We start from the raw sequence: 9,890 nt of genomic DNA, 5'->3' as shown, positions 1-9,890 counted from the left end.
GGCTTCATTGTCACTAGCTCACTATTTTGGTACATTTTTATTTTCTCTTAGGAATTGATTTCATCACAGCAAGTTTTGAAACCTTTTTGAGAACTTTAAAGTTTGGAAAATCATTGTAGAAGTCACCATTGCCATCCATACTTGACTTTCAATTCTGCCATCTCACATTAGGGAATCAACAGAAGATAAACCCAAAAACAAACCAAAAACTCAAAAACGACAAATAAATAAGAAATCGGTTATCTTGCATATACAGTGCATTTCACTTCAGCAGTTTACGACTCTCGGATTGACATTTTAAAATAGCAATTTAGGACACACTAAATTGACAAAACATTTTGGCGCCGTTGCCGGGGAAGTGAAACTAGGTAGCCAATCTCTTAAAAAAAAACAAGAAAATTTCAAGGAAGGTAAAAATTGGTAACTTCTCAAAGTATGCTCTCCTCTTGCACCCAGTGTGATCTGGAGGATCAAAAAAGAGAGTTATTGGTTTAATAATTTCTTGAAAATGCTCTCTTCTTGCGCCTAGAGTGACCTGGAAGATCAGAAAGAGAGTTATTAGCCCGACTTGAAGAAAAATAAAAAATGACATGCATAGAGCAAGATATTCTAGGGGAAGCTTTTTAGCTAGGGCCAAGAGTTCGATTTTTACAACTCCATCTACTTCAAGGAATAGATAAGAAACACCTCCATCATCTCCAACTCACACTCCTAGCCTTAGGATTCTTGGAATTCAAGAGGTAGTAGTTGAATTAGGAGACTCTCCCACACTATCCACCGAATCTGAGTTAGAAAGAGGCCCTTTCTTTACTTCTATAGGAAAACACATTGTAATTGAGGAAGTAGAATCACCTGAAGAAGAAGACGTAGAAATTCCTCCTCGTGCGCCATTGGTAGAAGAACCAGAGGAATCTGAGGTCTTTGAGGAAACTATCATGACAGAGGAAGTAGTAAACAGATTTGGTAGAGGTAGAGGTAGAGGAGTAGGAGGAAACAATGGAGGAGGTAGAGGTAACAATGGGGGAAATAGGGATGGAGATAACTCATTCGGATTTCCTATAGCTCATGAGGATTCTCAAGCAACAATGAAAAAAATCTCACCATCTGTCCTCCCAAAATTTCATGGGTTACGAAACGAGGATCCTGAAACATTTCTATTCGAGTTTGAAGTCGTGTGTCGAACTTATGATTATCTGGAAGACTCTCAAAAACTCAAATTGTTTCCTTCAACATTGAAGGGAGTTGCTTTGAAATGGTTCATGGGATTAGTCACTCAATCCATTAGGACTTGGAATGATATGAAACAAACATTTTTGGATAGATACTTGGACTATTGTATGCCCACCAATCACAAGGATGAGGTATTCAAAATGGTGCAAAGAGAAGATGAAAACTTGGAGGATTTACTTGAAAGATTTCAATACAACCTGAAAAGAGAAAAAATGAATAACTTAGATGAGGAAACCTTGAAAGCCCTTCTATTAAAAGCCACTAGAGATGAATGGATAGATATTTTGAACATGATGGGAAAAGGAGATATATCTCAACTTCCACTTCATGATATAGCAGAGCTATGTGTCCATCTCTCAAGGGGAAAATCTAAAACGGGAAAAGGGCCTAGAGATCCTTCTCTCATCAGAGCAAACAAATCTGCAACTGGATCAGTAAGTAGGGTTGAGATTGGCAACATGCTTAATGAATTCAAAACTTATATTTTAGGGAGTCTTAGTGAGCAACTAGACACCCTTAAGATACAAAACAAGCAGAAAGCGAAAACTGAAGCTTTGGCCATCTTTTGTCGAAATGTAGGAAGAAACATGCTCTAAGGGAATGTCCCTTGGATGAAAAAGTTGTAGAAACATGTGTGATTTTCTCAGAAAACCATGAGACCAAGGATTGTCCTTCAATTCCTGGGCTCAAAGCTGTCTTTCAAGAAGATCCAAATTCAATTGAGTCTCTCTGTTTTGTTGCAAGGAGACCTTGGCAGGGGCAACAAAATAAAGGGTTTAACAACTCTATGAACTTTCAACCCCCACCAAATTGGAATCCTTGGCAACAACCTTGGTCCCAACCTCAAAATCCTTTTCAATCATGGGTACAAGGTATGCAAAATCCTTATGGGAGATTTGCTCAACTTTATCAATATCCTCCATCTTTTCAAAATCAACAAGCTCCACAACTTCCAAATCAAAATCCACAATTATCATTGCCATTTCCACAACAACAACAACCTTCTCAACAGAATCCAAATTCTCAACTCTTGCTTCCATTCCAACAGAAGACAAATCAACTACCTTTCGAGCCATTGCCGAACCCCAACAATAAAAACCCTCAAAATGCTTACATGGTAGAAGGACAACAATTTCCTACCTATATGATTGTTCCTCTTAATGATGTACAACTCAGATCTGGTAGAGTTTTAGACAAGCCTTCTATAGATGCTCAAAAGCAAAGCATTTCTGAGGAATATTCTCTTGAAGCCAATAAAGGTTCTGAAGCACCTCTTCAAAACCCAAGCACTCAAAAAGAAAAAGAAAAAGAGTCGACCCCCACAACTCGTATAGTCGACCAACCTGCATCTTCATCCACACCTCCTTTTCCTGAAGGATTACAAATTGACAAAGGGGTGGAAAAACAAATCTTGTTGCATGACTATGATGTTCTAAATGAATTAAAGAATGTCTCTATCAAGATTCCCTTGTTACATTCCATTAGCGAGATTTCTATTCTAGCAAAAACAATAAAGGAGTTGAGTCTTAAAAGACCAGGAAGGAAACCAAGAGATACAAGAAGAATCCACCTGGTAGGAAAAATTGCAGATATCATGATGGGAAAAATTACTATGCAGAAGTATGTAGATCCCGGTAGTCGAATTGTCAAAACACATATCAATGGGGTAGAGATTCCAAATACTTTGATTGATTTAGGGGCTGCTATCAACATTATGAGTAGACAGACTATGGAACAGCTAAAACTTCCTAATCTTCTTTTTACACCTACTTTACTGCAACTTGCAGATCGATCAATTATTAAACCAGATGGTGTATTAGAAGACATTTCAGTCTCCTTAGATTCTTGGGAATATCCAGTAGATTTCATGATTTTAACTCCCAAGAGTAATCTAGGAGGACACCCACTCATTTTAGGAAGACCTTGGCTAGCCATAGCTGATGCTTTTATCAGTTGTAGATCTGGGGATATGAATATATCTGCTGGTAATTCGACAAAGAAATTCAATTTGTATCCTCCAGCAAAAGTAATTACAGAAGTAGGAGATAATGAATGGATTGACAATGAGGACACTATACAACCTGTCTTTACCATTTCTAAAATCAGTGAAGATAGTCAAATTCTGAACACATTAGAAAACTTCGAAACATCTTCAGAATATGACCACACACAATTTCAGTTAGATTCTGACATTGAGTATCTATCATCTAGACAAATGTCTTTTTACTCGATGGAAGAGTTTGGTAGTTCCGCCATTGAGATCTTTCCAGGTAAAACATTGAATATCAATAAAAACTTGGAAAAATCACAACAAGGAGAGCTAACCAAAATCTTGCAAAAACATTCTACTGCATTTGCATGGGAGTATACTGATATGAAAGGTATTGACCCTAAGACTTGCATTCATCACATCTACATTGAGGAAAACAGTAGACCAATCAGACAACCTCAGAGAAGGATGAATTCAAACCTTAGGGAGATAGTGAAAGAAGAGATCCAAAAACTACTTAATGTAAACTTCATTTATCCAATTTCAGATAGCCGATGGGTTTCTCCTTTGGTTATAATTACCTAAAAAGAATGGTAAATGGAGGGTATGCATTGATTATAGGGAATTGAACAAAGGAACTTTGAAGGATCACTTCCCTTTACCCTTTATCGATCAGGTATTAGATACTCTAGCAGGAAAAAAGTACTTTTCATTTTTGGATGGTTTTAGTGGCTATAATCAGATTCAGGTAGCACCTGAAGATCAAGATAAGACCACATTTACCTCTCCATGGGGAACTTTTGCCTACCGAGTGCTTCCTTTTGGATTATGTAATGCACCCGAACATTTCAAAGGGGAGTACTAGGAATCTTTTCTGATATAATCCATGATTGTGTAGAGGTTTATATGAATGATTTTATAGTTTATGGTGATTCATTTGAAGAGGCATTAGAGAATTTGGAAAAAGTCCTTATAAGATGTAAAGAAACAAACCTTTCATTGAGTCATGAAAAATGCTTTATGATTTTTACTGAAGGTATTGTTTTGGGACATCATATTTCAGGGGACGAGATTAAAGTTGATAGATCAAAATTTGAAGTCATCTCCAAGTTGCCTATTCCAAATTGTCAAAAAGATGTTAGAAGTTTTCTAGGGTTTACTGGGTACTATAGAAGATTTATAGAAAACTTTACCAAAATAGCATCTCCCCTCTTCAAATTACTTACAAAAGTCTATGAATTCAAATGGGATCCTGATTGTCAATCAACATTTGAAACTTTGAAAACAAGAATATCTGAAGCACCCATTTTGAGAGGACCAAATTGGAAACTTCCTTTCCATATTTCTACAGATGCTTCAGATACAACTCTAGGAGCTGTGTTGGGTCAAAAGGATTTAGTTCCTTATGCCATTTACTATACCAGTAAAAATTTGACTCCCACTAAGTTGAACTATACTGTGACTGAAAAAGAGTTCTTAGTTATTGTTCATGCAATCAATAAGTTTAGACATTATATCACAGGCTATGAAACTTTTGTCCATACTAATAATTCTACAATTAGATATCTAATCAACAAACCTGTTACTAATGGCAGAGTTACAAGATGGCTCTTACTTTTACAAGAATTCAATATTACTGTATTGGATAGACCAGGGAAACAAAATACAGTAGCTGATTTCTTGTCTAGGATCCAAAATACTAATGAAGATTCTCCTGTAGAGGATAAGTTTCCAGATGAATATTTATTTGCAGTAACTACTACGACTCCTTGGTATGCAGATATTGCTAACTATTTGGTTACAGGGAAGCTACCTCCACATTTATTTCCTAGTGAAAAAATAAGAATTATTCAGGAGAGTTCAAATTATTGATGGATTTCTAACGAATTGTTTAAAACAGGGCTAGATTGTGTGATCAGAAGATGTATTCGGGAAGATGAAATTCCTGACATTCTCAAGGCATGTCATGATGAACCATGCGGTGGACACTTTGCTGACAAAAGGACGGCCTATAAAATCCTTTCCTTAGGATATTATTGGCCTTCCCTCTTCAAAGATACAAAACAATATGTCAGAAGGTGTGACAGCTGCCAAAGAGTAGGGAAACTGACTCTTTCAAATGAAATTCCATTACAACCACAGGTACTCATCGAACCCTTTGAAAAATGGGCTTTAGATTTCATTGGACCCATTAATCCACCATCTAAATAGAGAAGTATATATTGGTATGCACTCATTATGTCACTAAATGGGTAGAAGCCAAAGCATTGCTTTCTGCTACTGAAAATTCAGTTGTTAATTTTCTTTGTGAGGATTTTTTTACTCGTTTTGGTGTCCCAAGAGAAATTGTGACAGATCAGGGAAGTCAATTTACATCTAACTTGATGGACAAGCTAATGGAAGAATACAAATCAAGCACAGAAAATCTACTCCTTACCATCCGCAAGCAAATGGCCAAGTGGAGTCTACAAACAAAGTTATTGAGAACATCATCACCAAAACTGTTCATCTACATAGAAGAGAGTGGGCAGAAAGGCTCCCTGAAGCCCTGTGGGCCTATAGAACTACATGGAGTAATACAATAGGACATTCTCCCTATGAGCTTGTTTATGGGAAAGAAGTCCTGCTACCCATTGAGTTTCAAGTCAAGACTTTCAAGATGGCAGTTCGATTGGGGATGAACCTATCAGAAGCCCAAAAGCACAGAATGGAGCAGCTGAATGAGCTAGATGAGATTAGACAAGAAGCAATCTTAAGAATTGATCTACTTCAACATCAAAGAGCTAAGTGGCATGACAGATACATCAAAGAGAAAAAGTTTCAAGAGGGAGATTGGGCACTACTGTTTGATTCTAAGTTTAAAGACTTCAAAGGTAAATTTCAGACCATTGGCTTGGGCCATATGAGATTGACAAAGTCTTTAGTAATGGAGCAGTAAGGACCAAGACCATTGATGAATTTAAAACTCCTCTTATTATGAATGGCCACAAATTGAAAATTTATCATAAGCCACTCTCAAAAGAGGAATTTGTCAAAATGTTTCAAGAGAATTCTACAATAAGGCTGGTGAAGAAGAATCCTTCTTCCCCACCAGCCTAACCTTTGTTTCTTTTAGTTCAAAAAAAAAAATTGTATAAGCCTGAAAACCAATCACTAATTGGCAGTATTATACAGAAAATGTAGAGTGAAAATCAGGGACACCTGAAACTCTATATTTTCCAAAAAAATTCTCCCCTTCTTTTTCATTCTCACTCCATTTCATTTTCCATTTCATTTTCATTTCACTTCACTCCGCTTCATCTCACTCCATTTCATTCATTTCATTCCATTTCGTCAATAAATGTCTCTTTCAGGACAATTTCCACTCAGTTAGTTATTATCTAACTATCTTTGTTTAGCCAAGTGGGTGCTCTGTCAGTTTCCGTAGCTGGAAGCAGTTTCCGCAGCCAAAAGCAGTTTCCACAGCCACCACTCTATGTTTCAAATTTATAGTCAAAATGTTAGTGCAATAATCATAAAAATGCAGGTGTGATTGAGCATATGCTATGAAGACATGGATCATCTCTAGATATCAATAAAGAGCAGTTGATTAAAGGCCAGTGGACAACAAATGACAAGGATTCCAAAGGTATGAGCACAAATTTCTTTCAAATAGCAATTAAAGGCACAATTTTTCATAGTTGTCAAACCATAAAAGCTCTACTATGCGCAATGATTATCACGATAGCTCCATTACCCATTATCATCCCACGACATTATTCCATAAACCATACATTTATTCCTTAACGGTCGCATGATTGATTTTCAGGTTTAACTCATAGTCGACTACACTTTCATACCCCACTTGTAATCATGAGATGTGACCTATTTCATTATGGCTCCTTTCCACCGCATTTTCCGTAGCCATTCATTAAATGTGTAACATTTCGTACGCAGTCGTTCAATTAAAAATCCCGACTCCACTCCATTTCCTTACCATTCAGTTAAAACCATCTCCTTCACATACATCTGCACTTCATTTTGTGAACTCACCTCGGTTGTTCATCCTTTGTTTCTGCTTGCAGTTCCGGAACATTCTCGTTACCTGTTATCTACCAATTGCAACCACTATTTTTTTTGCCATAAACCCTACAACCAAGTCATCTTACCTCTGCTAAACCCTCACACGCAATTGAATTTTCAGTTGAATTTCAAAATAGAGGAAAGAATAGGACGATTACTAAGGGCAGAACCAGAAGGACCTAAGTACTTAGAAGGTTACCCTCAAGCAGAAGATTTGCTGAAGAAAGCAAAATGGTTACGCTTCATCCAAAAATTTAAGGGCCATAATAAAGAGGTAACAAAAGCCTTTGCACGGTCTTTCAACGACCAGATGGTGGAAATTGGAGAGTTGAAGATCACAGTCACTGAAGCAATAGTAGCAGCTGCCACAGACTTGCCTCAGGAAGGTGAGCATTGGTTCAAAAACAAAAGTGTGGATGAGCAGGCATGGAGAATCATGTTATGTAACCCAGGTATGGACATTACTGTATTTACAAAAGGAATTCTTGTTCATGCATTGAAAGAAGAATGGGGCAGCTTACTGTTAATCATCCAAAAGTTTATCACTTGCGAAGGACGCTTTGGAGCAATGTACATGTATCATGCTAGGCTATTGATGAACTTCTTAGAGACTCAAACTCTTAATTTGCCTTATTTCTTACTCTTGAGTTTGAAAAAGATGAGTACCACAGTCCAAAAGAACATAGGAAATATAAAACCTCATTTATACCATCATGGACTTGTAAGGATTCTCATTGAAGACCAACTGAAGAAAAACAAAGATACCTAGGAACGGTTCTTAGTAAGAAATTACTTTCAAGAACCATCTGAGGCACCTGAAAGCAGTACACCAAAGACACCGAGAAGGAGTAGGAGAAAAGAAAAGAGTGCCATAATCCAAGACTCTCCTATTACCAAAACTCAAGAAGTTGGTCAAGAAGAAAAGGAGAAAAGAACTAAGGATAAGAAACAGAGAAAATTGAAAGGCAAAAGAAACATAGAAGAAGTCTACCAATCACCTGAGCCATCTATAGAGGAAGACTATCAAACATTGTTTGAGAGACTAGTGCATCTTCAAAAACAATCTGCTACAGCAAAGAAGAAGGAAAAAGGAAAACAGAGCATAGAATAAGGGAGTACTAGCCCACAGTATTTAAGAAGAAGCACCAGGCTTAAAGGAAGGGAGAGGAAAACACAAGTAAAAGGACCCCACTTCATCGACTTGGGTGGGGAAACACCCGAGAAACCTCCAGCTGGCCATAGTCCACCTCGTCCTCAGCCAAGTATTGAAACTAGTCCTCCACATGTTGGTGAAAGCCCTTCTCGGCCAGAGCTAGAAAGCAGCCCTCTTCCTCAACAAGACTTTGAAGTCAGTCCAAGAAAAACACCCGAAATAGATCCAAGTCAACAGGAGGTGTATGATTACCTCGAATCTTTAGAAAAGACATATGCAGGCCCGAGTACATCAGCTACTGTACCCCACATGACACAAGATGCACAAGTCCAATCCTTAAAGCAAGAAGTGTTTGAATTAGAGGTTCTAAATAGGCATATTAAGCAAGAAAATGAAGCACTTAAGGAGCAAAGCAAAGTGGACAAAATTATTCATGATAATACTATGCTTCATTTGGGACTATCGCAAAAGAAGAACAAGAAACTAAAGAAAAAGTGTAGAAAGTTGAGCAGAGAATTAATCAATCTCAAATTCAGATGTCTGATAATGAAACCCAAGATGGTGGTAGCACCAAGGGATAAGAGAAGAGGACTGGATGTACTAGCAGAGGCTTCAGAACATATGGATTAAAAGGGAATAACTAAAATTTTGGTTGCATGAGGACATGCAACACCTTCACAGTGGGGGTATGTTGAGTCCCAAACTTGCATCTTCCCTATACACCTTTTTAGCCTTCTTTTCCATTTACTGGACCCAACAAGCTGTCAAATAATTGCATATTAGTTTAAAAAGAGCTTATAAAATGGTTTCCTAACTATGTCTTGTGACTCTTGTTTGATTTAGATTTTTGTTCAATCAGCTGCGGAAACTTTTCACTTTCCGCAGCCAGCTCAAGTTTCCGCAACCATTTTGTTGAAGTCCATGTTACAGGTGTCTACTAGAGAATCTGGCCACATGGGCAAGCTGCAAATGATGTGTACATGGAGCGTGTCCCCTTGGTTCAGCCGAATCACTCACAAACAGCCATGGTCAGGACAGTCAAAGAAATGGTCAACCTAAGAGTTTTGCGGTGGCACAACTCTGTTTTTACCACGTGAAGATTTGTGTGGCAAGTTCCTCAATCTTCAGAGGTATGCTAACACCTGTGGATCGATCCGTGAACCAAATCGAACAGCCACCACTCCATATATTTAATTGTCACGGCTACCATACTGCTAGATCTCAGGACGTGGATATTCACATGTTTGTTTGGCAGCACAGAAATTAGGAATTAGTTGTAGCATCCTCAGTTATAAATAACGCGTTATCATACGCTTGATAACTAGCCTTTTATATGTAATCTTGACTGTTTTTATGAGCCCACTGTGCCGTGCTCTATCTTTATCTTATGACTGGATTTTAATATATGAGAAGACAGTGTTCTTAAGTTCAATTCGTGATTGAGTATTGATTGGC

The sequence above is a fragment of the Pinus tabuliformis genome, chromosome 2_2, assembly GCF_031772625.1.
Source record: "Pinus tabuliformis cultivar Carrire ecotype Pingquan chromosome 2_2, CPIR1, whole genome shotgun sequence".
Taxonomy (NCBI): Eukaryota; Viridiplantae; Streptophyta; class Pinopsida; order Pinales; family Pinaceae; genus Pinus; species Pinus tabuliformis.
This window is presented reverse-complemented; position numbering follows the sequence as displayed.